The sequence below is a fragment of the Myiozetetes cayanensis genome, unplaced genomic scaffold, assembly GCF_022539395.1.
Source record: "Myiozetetes cayanensis isolate MyiCay16 unplaced genomic scaffold, myiCay2020 scf14, whole genome shotgun sequence".
Taxonomy (NCBI): Eukaryota; Metazoa; Chordata; class Aves; order Passeriformes; family Tyrannidae; genus Myiozetetes; species Myiozetetes cayanensis.
The window spans coordinates 3012494-3027393 of record NW_026087048.1 but is presented as its reverse complement, the minus strand read 5'-3'; the positions used below and the strand labels follow the sequence as shown (position 1 = coordinate 3027393).

Sequence of the window (14900 nt, the reverse complement as noted above, 5' to 3'; positions counted from 1 at the left end):
AGCCTGTTTGCAGAGACTGGCCCATGTCCTTGCTCCAGTGCTGCAGGAATAATTTCTACTTGTGGAACTGAATGATAAAGATCCCAGTTGGCTTTAAATACTGGAAAATTAAAGTGGGGTTCCAGGTATTACAACTTTAAAAGTATAAGATGACTAATAATCGTTCTTCAGCCTCCGTTACCACCACCCACTGTCCCATTTCTTTGCAATCTGTTTCACTGCCTTTACTTCTTTTTTTTTTCCCTGCTAAATATCAATGCTGTTAGAACACAAAGTCTCATTAGTGCCTGCCTCTAGCATGGTTGTCCCTTTATAGATGGGGTAGAAAAGTTACAATCTGTAGTAAAGTGCTCGTTTGAGGGGGAAACAGAGCGCACAGAAATGATTTCAGCTCTGTAAAGCGTGAAGGCACAGAAAAATAAGCTGATTTCTGCCACATATCTTAGTTTGTTCTGTATTTTAAATCTTCTTTTAATAATGCTTGGACGGTTCTGCTGCTTGTAAATACATAGCATTACAGTGAACCTTCTTTTATTGTCCGTGTTTTTTCCTCAGATTTTCTCTGCCTTTAAACCTGCCCCTTTGTTCTCACTGCTCTAGAATTCTTCCATCCTCTTCTCAAAAGCTTCTGAATATGGCACAGTCTAACTTGAAAAGAATTCAGAAGAAGAAAGTTGGAGGTATGGAGCAGCATCCCACTGGCATGATTACAACTTCCCATGGCAAGACAGGTTGAGGGGGCCTGCAAAAGAAATCACAGATCATAATGGCATAGGAAAAAGGAAATAGAGGTGATACAAAAGAACAAGTTTATCTGCTTTCTGTTGTTTGTTTTTTTTCTTACAAGAACCTGGCAGCTCAAAACAAACACACAAAGGTGCTTTGAGACAAAACTGTTAAGCTGTGGAATGTCCTTCCACAGGATGTTGTGGATGTAAAATGGGCTCAAAAGGTAATTGGATAAATTTATGAAGGAAAATTCCATGCAAGAGTATGAAGCAGAGAGACCCCAGTTCTTTTACAGGAAGTCTCTAGGATACAAATTGCTGGAGATGGGAGAGGGTTTGGAGAAATTGGTGTCTTTGTGCTCTGGGTCGCTGCCAGGAGCAGGCTAATGGACGAGCTGGACTGTGGGGCTGATCTGCCAGGCTGCTGCCATCCTGGAAACACTGTGTCCTCTCCGGGGCTTTCCCTGTGGTATTTATGATCCTTCTGATCTTCTTCTCAACAGCTTTGGTATTTGGCAACTTTGCCTAATCTGCAGTTTGTTACCTCTGCTGTTTCAAATGTCATCAGCTGAGTCGCATCCTCCCTTCTCAGATGAAGTCTATTGTGGTAAATTAATACTGGGAGTGAATAATTTATCCTGCACAAATGGAGCACTCCTGCTTTTCCATGACCGTGGACTCCTCTGTCCCTAAATTTGTGCTCAGCAGTAAAACTTTCTCAAAAGTAACTTGTTTCTTCAGCTTTTCCAGTTTGGGGTTTTATTCTGAACTAACAGATCAGATCATTTTCCAAAGGAGCATTTAAGAGATTTCTCTGTAGCTTTGGTAACTGGTCTATTGAAGTATAACATTCACTGAGGTCATTTCACCCTGGACAGTTGCTTTATCTGACTGGGCCATATTCCTTTGGCCCCGTGGTCTGCACCAACCCAGCAAATTGTTCCAGTTCAGCAGCAGTTCCTTTGATCCAGAATTCCCCCATTTCTGCTGTTACACTTTTCCTCTCGTCTGTGTATTCCCAGTGAACTGTTTCTCAGCTGTGGGTTTTCAGCTGTGCACGTTATCAAGTGTCTCCTTTTGCATTACTCCTCTGGTAGTAATTTACTACCCTATTTTGACTCCATCTTATCTTTCTTTAACTGAAGGTTTCAAATAACCATCTGTCTCTGGCAAGAGGGTTTAGAATTAAAGCTGCTCAGATTCTCCCTCTTCAGACAAGTGCTTTTATCAATGCAGGTGCATAACTCTTACATTAACCTTGATACTCAACTTTGGTATCATCCTTTAAATACTTCTTTTTTTGTGTTCAGAAAATGCTGTGCCCTGGAAGAGGTGAGGCTGCAGTCAGCTCTGTTATGTGTCTAATGACAAACCAGAATTAGAGTAATACTTGCAGTGTATTGTCCTCTGTCCTTGCCTGTTTCCGATTGCTCAGTACCAATTGTTTCCAGCCAGCAGCTGTTTAATACAGCTGCCAAAACCACAAATGCCCAACCTGTCTGTAGTAAAATAACCCTCTTTTTCCTTCAGCATTTTGAAAGATGGAAATGCTTCAGGTTATCATGTTTGCCTGGTGCATTCAGTTCTTAGACTGTGGTGAAGTGGGTGAATGGCTGGTGGCAAACAGTGCAGTGCTGGGTGTGCAGGTCACAGGCAAGAGAATGTCAGATAACTTAGGAAGAAAACTTAGGGAGAAAAAAAATCTTGAACCGTGGAACACTTGCTGAATTTTGTGCCATTTAAATGCATACTCTGTATTTTAATACTTGAGAAATATTAAGTGCCACTTGCAGTTCCCTATTACAACTCCAGTCAACTTCCATCACTATTTTTAAACTGCAGTGAGAACCTTAAATACTTGGAGAGAAATAGCATAGCAGGGAATCACAGAGCCATTTTCCTATGCCCTCAAGCCCTTGCTGTAGGGTGTTAGTGTCACCCCAAGTGCTTTTCAGCAAATGTTGCTGGTTTTGTTAAGTTTGTCAGTGCTCAGTCAGATTTGATATTCAGAGCACTGTACATTTTGACCTGTCTTCAAGCTCTGCTCATTCTCTTGGCTGACCCTACAGTTCTGGTCATTTAACTGAGCCTGATGTTAATTTTCTGACCTTCTCTCTTACCTTCACCATTTGTTGCATTTCTTTGCCTTCTGGCTAATTCAACCAATTTAGTTTTGGTTTCTGATGTAGTTTCTTGCTTTAGATTTGTGTATTACATTACTAGTGCCTTTCTCACTGCAAGGTCAAATGGTACTTCACTGAGAAGTCAAAATGTGTGGATTGGCTCTTGTCACAAGCTTAATTTAACCATCATTTATGTTCTTGGAAGTATTCCATTTTTTATCCATTTCATTTATCTTAATACCTGCTTTTAAGTAAAACTGACAAATGATAGCAATATATGGAAAATCATTTTCCTAATGTGTGAATTCTAGTCCAGACCAGACTTAAAATAATAGTATTACAAAATGTCAAAGCTGGTAAAACTATTAAAAAAAAAAAAAAAAGAAAAGGAACTTTGACTAATGGCCCATGTATATGGCTTAACATTTAAGTACAGATTGCATTCCTGACTGAGTGATGAGAAAAATTCAGCTAAAGCATTTCTGTGTAGCTTCCTGCTGAAGTAAGTTTTCTTTGTCTGGCCTGAGCTGTGGGAAGGGCTCGGTGCCACACCTCTCTGGAATTTTCCAGCATTGTCTGGGATGCTGTTCACACCCGAGCCCTCTCTCCCTGGGCACCCTGGCTCTGGGCTCCAGGGGTGGTTTGTGTTAAAGCTGAGTTGGCTTTCTGGGCTGGATACTCATGTATTGAGAAGGGGGAGTGAATTGAGAAGCTGTGTTTGATAAGCCAGAGGAAGCAGCAGGATCATTGACAGAGCCATTGAGGTCATTCCTAATAATTTGGGATAGGTAATTGAGGATCAGGAGATGGGTTCTCTGCCTTAGCCAAAGGAAGGAATGGGCTGCAGGGTGAATCCTGGCCATGGTGCAGCCTAAAGACAGGGCATGCCCACAAGTTCTGTGGGTTGCAGAGGGCTGCATTGATCTGCTGTCCTTTGGGAAGGGGTATGCCCAAGAAGGGGTTGTTGGGATCCGTGCTGTGTTTATCCTGGGATGCACTGTGGCTGTGCAGGAGTTCCTTCAGTCACACTGATCCACTGTGCATTTGCTGGGGTAGGGGCATTAAGCTGTTCAGCAGGCTCACAACAACAGCCCCTGCTCCCAGGAAATTCTTTCATTCCTGTGAACACGTTTCAGGGGGAGAATGCCCTGCACACATTCAATCTGCCAGTTTCTGCTCTAATCACAAGTCAGGAAGATTTTCTGATAACCCCCCCTCCTCGTACATCCGTGAGTGTTTGTTCCTGTGGGGGAGAGGATTGGAAGCTGACAGCCACAGTTTGAATGTTTGCTTGTTTGGATACAGGCCTAGAGTGGGAGCAGGAAATCCACTGCCATTTCACAGCTTTATTTGTTGAATGGAAAGCAGGGAATTTGACATCATGTATTCAAGAGCAAGAAAAATGGCATTTATAGCAGGGTGTAATTTTTTTTTTTTTTTTATGGTCCCAAGCATTCCTTTGTTCGCAATTTTGGCTTAATATATTCATGATACTTTGAAATAGGGCTGTGTGTGGAGATGGGGGTTTTAAATTGCTTTTGTTGTTGTTTCTGGCTTATATAAGTGTATATTCTGTAAAGATCAAAGGTGACCAGGAAAGAGGGTTTGTAAGAGATTATTCATCCAAATGATGTTTTTTTCAATACAATGTGCGAGGGGAGGTGGAGAGAAGAGAAATTTTAAGCTTATTCTCTCTGACTTTGGTCTTGTTCAGCTTTCTTACTTTCACAAGATATATTGTGTTTTTACCAAAATTTCTAATAAGCCACTGGAGTGAAGTATTTGCTAAGAAAAGTAATGTGAAGTATTTCAATGAAATCTCTCCTCCTAGTTGATCATGGACACACACTCTGTGATTATTCCATTAATTCTCCTGAAAGATTCCAGGACATTTTTCAAGACCAGATCTACTTTTTTATACCATTATTTGAAATATATGGATTTTCTTTAAGTCTTTTCAGGTCTACTTTATTTTTAATATTTTTATTTGCATATAAAGTTTATGTCATTACATTATGATAATGCCGTTTCCCGTGCTTCTGAAAATACCTTTAAAGTCTTACTTGCATGATCTGTCAACTCAAATTGTTACATTTGCATCTTTTTTTTTTTTTGTAGAGCCTTCACAATTAAAATCCCTTTAATTGGTCTGTGTTTTATGATAAAGTTTAAGGGAGAAGATAAGCCAGTTTGTTCGTGACCACTTGGAAATCCTGCTTGATACTTTTACTGAAACCCAAAAACGTTCTGTTAGGATTGAAAGGACAGTGTGGGAAGAAAATGGCAAATCTCAGTGTATGAAGCCATAGAAGTTTTGTCAGAGTGCTTGAGGAACTTTAAATGGTCTTGTTTAGTTAAAAGAGGGATGAGGAATTTGCTCAGGGAAGACGTGGGCTGGGAGTTTGTATAAAACAGAATCAGAAAGGTCGTGGGAGAGGACAACAAGGTGCGTGTCTTGGATGTGATTTGCACTTAAAGGCAATTCCTGTGCTTATGGGGACAAAGTTATTTCCAGAGTTGTGGTAACTCTGGGGGAAATTTCAGAAGGTTCAGTTAAATGTCACAGATTCTTCAGACTTACACACACAAAAACATTTGATGACAGTTGAATGTTGTCCATAATTATTTGTTACCCTTGAAATAGCAACAACAGAAAGAAAGACGTTTATAATATTATAAACCAAAAAGTAGAAGTATTCCCTAAAAACTAAAAATGTGAGTATTTTGTGTTCATAGTTGAAGTGAATTTTCTGTAATAAAGAATGCTTTAGGAATGACTTGGAGAATCTGGAAGCAAATTCTCTTTTAATCCCACAAAAGTGAAGGTTGTGCCATTCTTGTGCAAGGAGGCCAACTCTTCTGCAGGAACAATTTGGAGAAGAAAGATATCAGAACAAATTAAAGCCCCAAAGGGATTTGTGCCGTTTTTCAGCAGTGCTGCTGTGCCCTGCCCTGTGCTGGGGGTAGAATCTCTCCCATCATGATGAAGAGCGTGGTGTTAACGTGGTATCTGCACACACAGAAGTGAAAAGGTGTGTTTTAGGAGGGTTATGTAGAAGGATAGAAACTTAAGCAGCACCACACACAGGATTGCAAAGCATGTTGTACTCAAAAACTTGTATCATTTATACAGGAAATCACTCAAACTCTTCATGAACATTCCTCCTTCCCTTAGCACCCCTCCCACTTATCTTTTGCCAAGAGCTGCTGTAAGGAAATACTTCCCTGCATTTCTTTTGCTTCTGTCAGTCTGTGATAATGACGAACCTGAAACTCTTCTGCAGTGGCAATTTGGAGTGCTTCAGTAAATTGTGGCTTTTGTCAGATAAATTGCATTGGTAAAATTTTCCTTGATCCCCAAAACCTTCATTTATCTTCCCATTAAATATATATATATTTTCTCCAACTTCCATTCTTCCCCTTTAATCTGTAAAGCACAGAATATGATGTGGTTTCTGCATTGATTTTCAAGATAATTTTTAGCCTGTCAAAGACCTTCTGTCGCAACAACTTTGAAACAAAGATTTTTTTGAATAGATGAGAAAGTGCAGCTGCCAGATTAACAGACACAAGAAACTGGAAGGGAAGGATCTCGCAGATGGTTCTAATAAAACTCGGCAAACAGCAAAGGAGTGTGGTGGGGGAGTGGGTTGAAATTCAAATTGTAATCCCAGTGCAAGTTTGGGGGTTAGTTTGTGAAAGAAAGCTGCAGAAAAGGTCACTTGAGGGTTTGGGGTCGGGTGGGGAGTTTATTGTTGGTCTCAGTTTTTCCTGTTGCTCCAGCACTGCCTTTTCCTTCTCCCTGTATCCCTGTGTCCATGATGCTGCCTGAGCCTGTGTTGCTGTGCCCAGAGCCCTCCTCTGGAAAACCACATTCAGACATTCATAGGATTTCTGTGAATGTAGAACACCAGTAAAAGCCTGGATTTTCAGTAGCTGTAGAGGGAGGAAAATTTGCTTGTTGCAGCACAGAGCAGTGAAAATGGTGCAGAGGCTTCTGCTGCTTCACTGACAGGTGCTGCTCCTGTTCCTGCCTGCTCCTGCAGCCAGAGCCAACAGCTGCTTTTGGCCAAGCTCTGATAAACCAGGTGTTCCTTCAGAAGGAGTTTGTACTACACCATTCATTCATAAGGGTGGATGACTGTGGCTGCTTTGTCTGCTTCCTGCTCTTTCCTCTGATTCAATGCTATAAGGTCTGTGATACTAGGCCAAAAGTTAATCAATAAAAACTGCAGTAGGAGAGGTGCAACTGTGAGGGGCTTGGTGGTCTCAAATTCAACCATTAGTTCTTCTTGACGTGACAGTTTAAGGGTCTTTGGTTCTTCTGGCCAGAAAACCTTATTTTCACCTCATCTCCAGAAAAAAAGCCATCACATCTTTTTTTTTTTTTTTCCTCCTCGTGCTAATCCTTCTGTTCTTCAATGAAGGGAAGAGTGTTTGAGAGCACACAGGCTTTCAGCTTACATGGCAGCCCTTGGGGATGTGTCTTCATCGTGCTGTGTCAAAAGCTTTTCAAATCAGTAGTTCGGGAGTAGCAAATCCTTCAAACGCATGAGTAACAGATACTTGTTTTTAAGAGTCCTCAAGCATGAGCAAGTCATTAAGTACTTCCTTTCACCCCGTGAATCAGTTCTATTTTAAACGGTATATTCGTCATGTGTTTAATATTTTAAAAAGTAAAAGGAGTTTTAAACTCTTTTTCTGAGTCTCCTGTGTACATCCACGACTTTGTATTAAAAACAGATCTGCAAAGGACTGCACGTTCCCTCTGCTGATGCATTCCCTTTCCTGATCTCCTTTAAACGTGGATATATTCTGTCTGCAGCATTTCTTTGCCCAAGGAGACTATTTTGAAGTGAAGAAGATACTGCTCTGAAAACAGAGCACATCCCTCTTTATTACCTGATCAAGGATGGGGTGATGCCACTTAAAATGTGGCCTCTCCAGTGTTGGGCAACAACTGACAGCTCTGGAAATGCTGCTCTGCAATACTTGCTGTGCCAGGTGACCCTTGCAGCCTCTTGGGCAAAGGTGTCACACCCCCCTCGTGTGAGGGAGGCCCATGGAATTCCACGGAAGGAAATCCCGTGGTTTAATGGAAGGCTTTGGTCGTGGATATTGACCTTGAGATGTTGTTGTGCTCTCCTTATACAGTCAATTTGGAAAGAATCTGTTTCCCCTCTCTTTACTGTGCCATGCAAGAAGGATAACTAATATGAATATTTGTAATTAGGTATTTTTACAGGGGGCTGTGTCCGGGATACAACATGCAGAGACATTAAACAACGCAAACGTTGCCAGAATTCCACCAGCTTGGCAAATCTGACAGCCAGCTGAAGGCAAAGACTGGTTTTTGTGATAAAAATCAGGCCATGTACTGAATGCTAAAGCGCTGCCAGTTGTTCACAGCCCGGGAAGAGTTCACTTGCAATCAACATGAATAGGAAAAACATCTCCCAAATGATTCTTTGTTTCCTTGTGGATTTGCTTCCGTTTCTGCCTCCTTATGCAGTCGGCAATCATAATTCAGATGGTGGGCTTTGAAAAGTAGTCTTCCTGTTACTAATCTTGTAATGAGGTGCCCCTTTATCCAGGGCTGTCAGTCAGACTGACAAGACAGAGAACTGCTCCCAGCCTTGGCAGTTGCTCGAAAGTCGGGATGTTTTGCAGCAATGGCTTGTGATTCATTTGTTTAGCATTCCTCGCTCTTTGTTTTGTGAGGACAGCTTGAAGGGGACTGAGTCACATGGCAGCTCCTTTCATACTGGGCTTCTGCTACCTTCAGTCTCTGCAGAAAGCCAAGGGAAAAATGGAGGGATTTACCTACATCTTCATTCAGTGTTAATTGTCTAATCAGAGCAGCAGCTAAAAGGAAGAATTTCATGTCGCATTCATCAGTTAACTTAAAATGTTGTAAATTAATCTGTAGTACTGGGCACTGGAACAGAAGTGAATATAGAGTGGTTTAATTCTTTTCTTTTTGAATGGTAAATCGCTTTTAAGTCAGTGTGCTGCTTGTGAATACCATGACACCCATATATATGATCTCTGTACCACCTGTTGCCTTAGCTACCATTTAATATGCAGTGTGCTTATGTTGGAGATAAAATGTTTTCTGTGGCACCCATAAAACATAACGTGATGGCAATTTTAAAGAACATCTAAACGATCCTCACAAGCCACAGGAACACCAGATTTATATAATGCTGTGGTAGTGAATCTGTGCCATCTCCAGCTGTGCCAGAGTTGTTGGAGTGCAGCTCTGCAAGGAGAGGCAAATGGCAAGCAGACCCCTTTGCTCCTGCTGGGCAAAGCCTGCAGAGTTTTGGGACAGAAGTACAAATGCCTGCATGCAGCTAAAATTAAAAAATATGCGTTAAGTGTTGATATCTTCTTGTATGGATACAGCTCTGTCAGTGTTTCCCTGTTTTGTGGTCTACAGAGATGTGCCCAGTGGTGCCCATGATTTGGGAACAGGTCCCACAGGCTGGTGGAGCCAGGGCCACCTCAAGCACTAAAGGAGGGGAAATCCAGCCCCCTTCCCAGCCAGCTGCTTTAACTGGAGCTTGCTGCCTGAATCCACAAAGTTCCCATCCCCTTGCTCTTCTAGCCGGTAAAAAAGACACTTTGGAAGGGGTTAAAATTTTGCACAAAGCTGTCACCTTATGGAGAGACTTTAAATAATCTTTAAATGCAGCTGTTCCCTGCTGGGAAGTGTTTGCTCATTTCTTTGTTCTTCAGGGCTGTTTTTTCTTATTTCAAAAAACTCTGTAATATGCAAAAAAATTTTGCTGCCGAGTGAGGTTCCCAAAACTACTGAGGACTGTAATGTTCTCTCTCCATTCCTTCAGGAGGATTTGCAGGGCCCTGTTCTCCGTTTCTTCCCCTACCTTGCACTTCTAGCTAATCCTACCTGCAAAAGCAAACTCTTTGGTAATACTCGGGTTGGGAGAAAATGGTTTAATCTTCTTCATCCAGAGTAAGCTTTTGACTCCTCCCTAATATCTCCATTTAGATGATGAGCCATAAGTTCAAGTTCAAGACTAATTTATTGGCTCTTGCTTTATCTGCCTTCAGTAGGAGGGTACTCACCCTTCTCATTAAGCACATTTTCAAGCACAAAGTGTGTGTTTTCTGTTAGGATGGTTTGTATTCATCTCACCTGCTGCTACTTATCTGCAGAGTTATTTCAGGACCTGGTGGTCTAGTGGTAAAGGCGCCGCGCTATCACCGCGGAGACCCGGGTTCGATTCCCGGTCAGGGCCACTCCCGGGCAGGTGGGGCTCGTTAGCCCTTAAAGGCAACCCACCTACGTCCTAAGGACCTCGCTGCCACCGTCCAAGCTCGCTTGGCCCCGGCAGATGAACCTTAGGATTAAAGGGTGGGCTCAGTTCCGTGCACACGGTGTCTCACCTAAAAAATCCAATGCGCAGGCTGGAAGGTGGAAAGACCTTCCCCGGATCTTCGCTCGCGAAGACTGGCCATTATTATTATTTCAGGATCTTCCTTTCAAATGTCTTAAAAAAAAAATGTTTTTGTTATGGTAATCTTTGTCAAGGCATTTTGCTTATGCTGCTCAGCAGTTGGTGGCTTTGCTTGTCGTGCTGCTCAGTCTGTGCAGGCTCACCAAGCTGTGGTGGCTTTGCACGGAAGTCTTGAGTGCTTTGCTCCTTGTTATCTGTGGCTTTCAGAACACCAGTAATTGGAGTTTGCTTCCTTTCTGCCAAATTTGTCGTATAGAAATATGTTTGCACTTGAAGTCACAGAAGCAGAATACCAGAGGGGAAGAGATGAGGAGGAAAAAAACCACCCCACAAATAAAACCCCGAAAGAACTAGACGGTGCTGTCTCCTTGTGTAACTCCAGACAGCTCTGGGGGCTTTGAGGCACAGCCTTGATGCTCTCAGAAAAAACAAACAAACAAAACCAAACAAACAAAAAAACCCAAAAACACAACAGCAAACGCTGCTCTGCTGGAAATGTCTCTGCCTGTTCAGGAGTGCTGGGTTAAGGTGAAGTTGGTTTGAGTAACTTACTGGCCTAACCACCGTGACCTGCTAATAGGTGAACAGAAGTAACATAAACCTATGCTGTTGTTCTGTTAAAACATGTAACATACCGAGCTGGTTGTCAGGTTATTTCCTAGCTCATCTCAAAATTGTAATTAAAAATTAAGAAAATTAGGAGAATTACCTGCTCCTTTTCCTAGGAAAAGTCCTGTAATTATTCTAGCTAGCTTCTGCAGGCCGTTCCTCAGCGTGTGCCTCCAGCCTGTGCTTCCATTGCAAAGCTGCAGTGTGGCTGCTGAGCAGATAAAATTCAAGGAAGAGTGCAGCAGCATGCTCCTGGGGGACAGAAAACAAACAGGAATGTTAGGGAAGAAGGCAAAAGTCTGGTGTGCCAGAATTCTGAAAAGAATTCAAGTGTCATTTTGCGTGGCTCTTGCGGCATTTTGGAGATCAGGAGGTCACTGAAGAAGGAAAATTAACAACAAATCAGATTTGAAATTTGTTGGAAATAACCTCGTCTTCTGTCCTTCACAGAAAATGTTGCTGTCCTGACCAGGAGTCATGAAGAGAAGGGGGTGAAGCGAATTTGTCTGGAGAAATAGGAAGTTGTGAAGTTTTCAGCGGGATTTGTTACCCGGTGGCTGCAGAAGGTGTTGCCAAGCCAGCTGCTGACATTAGAATGGATGAAATGCCTCAGACCTGAGCGGTAACCCCTCTTTTTATTTCCTTAACACAGAACCATAGGTTAGTTTGTGTGGATTATAAAGGACGTTGTTCTACTCCTACCAGAGTTTAAATAGAGCAGTCTTACCAGGGTCAAAGATTGGCTGAGCGTGTGAATTTGTAAGCTTTGTTTGTTACCAAAAGTTTGAATTTTAGTATCTGGTGGTTTACTCAGCCGTTGTGATTTCTTCCTGCGGGTTCACCCCATCTCTTCATCATTGAAAAACAAAATTAGATTTTACAGATTTGGATATTTCTCCATTGGTAACTGTCTCTCCACTCAATGCCCAGCAAAACTGCAGTTTGGAACAGGTTGTAGAACAGTTCTGTCCCTGTTTTTGACTGTATGCTAAGTACTTTGTGTGACTTCTGTAGTGTATGGAAAGACACACATAGGACACTGGGAAGGTTGCTCTTTTCTGCTAGGCATCAATATTTTTTGATAAACTGGGACTCAAAAATACTCTTCTTTTTCCATTTGCTTCTTTGTTTAAGCAAGTTCTTACTTGCTTATCTTGTTCTCTGCCCGTTGTTCATAAGTGGGTTTTAAACATCTGAAATACTTCTGTACTTTAGACCTGTCTTCCCCAGGTCAATGTATTGGTCAGAACTACAGAATTGTGCTGCTTTTTAAAGTGAAAGTGGTGGCAAAAAGACCCCCAGATCCTCATCACTATCCTGCTGGAGGCTCTGTCCCTTTGCAGCAGCAGGTGAAGTGGAGCCAACCACTAAAACCAAAAGGTTTAGGAAGGGCAGAGGGGAATTGCCACACCTTTAATACCCCACCAAGATGATGTTTCGATGTCTTTTGAGACAAGAGAGTGAAAGAAAGTGTTTGCACCCTTCTCCAAGCCTCACTGACCCTGTGTACAGATAGAATTTGCCTTAGTTTGGTTACACTGGTGGGAAACAGTAACGTGAAGTGCACGTGTCAAAAGTGACATCACCGTGTTTCTTTCATCTGGCACGAATCAAACAAAGGCAAATCTGAAACGTGTTGTGGTTTTGTTTGAATTGGTTCTTTCACATTTTGTTCTTGAGAGGAGAGCAAACAGATCTGACAGGAGTTTTGTGTGACTTTTGGTAGAAAAATTAGTCCTGCATTTCTGAACCTTGTAAGTAGACCTGTTCTCCTTTATCAGTCCAGGTAAGGTATTTATTCCACCCAATATATCGTAGGCTGTGTTAGAACTTCATTGTGAGAACAGTCAGTGCCCTAGAAGGATCCTCTCCTAATTTCTGCGAGGTTAAGGGCAAGACTTTAGAGAATTGTCAGCATTAATGTAGCAGTTCCTATCTGAAATCCACACGAAGGCTCCTGTGAGAGGACAGTCAGGCCAGCCCTTAGGAGCCTCCCAACCAAACACAGCTCAGCCAGTGCATCCCTCAGGTAGTCAGTAGGCTGTTGGGGTTCTCCCCTAATTGACTTCCCATCTCTAGGAGTTGTCTGGTTTGCTGCCAGAGTTGCTTCTGTACTGTGTTTGTGTCTCCTGCTGCACTGGCAGGAGGGGAGGGCTTGCAACTTCCACCTGTCTGCACTGGTGACAAATGAAGCTCAAAAAGGGCTTATGAGAGGAATGTTTTTCTTCTTTCAGGTGCTCAGATTTACTGTGCTCTTGTTAATGTTTTTTCTGTTGCTCTCTGTACCCCTGCAGTCCTTTCTCTTTGAACGTGTGCACATTTCCTTCCAGATCTCTGCCTCTTTGACATGTCTAATGAGAACAAGAAAAAGACAGTTCCAGTTTGTTTTGCAAAAGCTGTGGAGCTGGGGCACTTCAATGGGATTTCAGGTTTCTGTAGGGCACTTTAGAGCCAGAAATATGAGCAGCACAAGATAAAAAACAATCACAAACTCTTACCCATCCTTACTAAGGAAAATGCACCACCTTGGCTTGTCTTCATGCAGCAGGTCAGGAGAAGACACAAACAGGTTGCAACCACCACTGTTTTTGAGGGAACAGTTTTAGAAAGCTGGAAGGTGATGTTTTGTTTGTTCCCTTGTACATTCACTGCCTGGCAGAGCAACTTCTTTATGCATCCAGCCTTTGTCAAAACAGCACTAACTGTAAATCTGCTGGGGCTAAGGGCTTCGGCTGAGGAACAAAGGTTCCCATAATTGTTTCTGCATTCAAATTACTATTATTTAGCTGATAAAAGTCACAATCAGAGGCCCAGGAACAGGGATAACAATGCTACCATGATAGATTCCTCTGCTGGCCCAGGAAGATCTTAATCTGCTGAACATCAAGAGGTTGGTGTAGCTGAGGGAAGTGCTGGGTGAGCTGAGTGGGAGGAGGCCTGGGAAGAGCCAGGGGTTGCTGTTTTGGGCAGAGAGATCTCCTTCCTGCTGGGGATGCTCTGGAGTGGCCTAGGTGGGAACTGATAGAGTGAACATACTCCTTCTGTCTCTGGGAACAGCTGGAGGAAGTTGCCTGGGAGGTGCTCTTGGCTGAGGGATTATAAATGGGAGGGTTTTCTCTCAGCTTGAGAGCACATTTTTTCCGCCTGACTCACCGAGTGAAATCCAAATGAGTGATTAAAATTTCTAAAAGTAATGTTGAATTGGTTGGAGTAATAAAAAGTGTCTTTATCATCAGGAAGGAAGAGCAGAATAAGGGGAAAGATTGAATGAAGAGGAAGTCACCACCTTCCCAGGGACAATGGAGGGCTGTGGGCAGCTCACACCTCTGTGCAGCAGAGTCCTCCTGGCTCTGCAGCCACACAGTGAGTTCCCATTGGAGGGGATTCTTCTGCATCCCTTCCCAGCCTCCTTTCCCATGTGCAGAACCCACACACATTCTGTGGGATGCCTTCCATTGAACAGACAGGGCACTACAACGTGTCTGCATAGCTTAACTCGCTGTGTAGAACACAAGCCTGTCTGTGCATGAAAGGAAACTGCCCACTAATTCCTGCAGAACCCATTTTTTCCCAGGAACAACACCAGCCTTTGTGCAGAATGCACAGTTTTGGTTATACCCACATAGTGATAAACTGGTCCCAGCCCCTGTAACTGGGACAACTTGGCAGGTAGGACAAGGAAGGAACAGAAAATACTGGCACTGAAGAGGAGTCTGGTGTGATGGATGTGGGCTGTAGATCAAGTGAGGTACCTGCAGGGAGGGGCTATTGGCTTAAATGCATTTTTAAGATAATAACCATAATAACATTCTTTTAATGATTTTACATTTCTATACTGCATTTCCTTTGTACCTTCCTGAACAGCATTGCCAAGCTTCAACTGCTGTATCAATTTATTTGTATTTACAATTTGGAGAAGCACTGGGAGCAGAGGGACTGTGCTGTGTGTGCTCTTG

The 14900-nt window shown here is 42.7% G+C and overlaps 1 protein-coding gene across 5 annotated transcripts in view; it reads left to right on the top strand.

Annotated features, from left to right (window-relative positions):
- The window catches only part of PEAK1 (pseudopodium enriched atypical kinase 1), a 108859-nt gene that overhangs the window by 37155 nt on the left and 56804 nt on the right, over positions 1–14900 (top strand). For all 5 annotated transcript variants that reach the window (XM_050309270.1, XM_050309271.1, XM_050309272.1 and 2 more), the window contains exon 2: positions 11395–11566. The gene's annotated coding sequence lies outside the window, so the exon portion shown is untranslated. The remainder of the gene's footprint in view (positions 1–11394; positions 11567–14900) is intronic.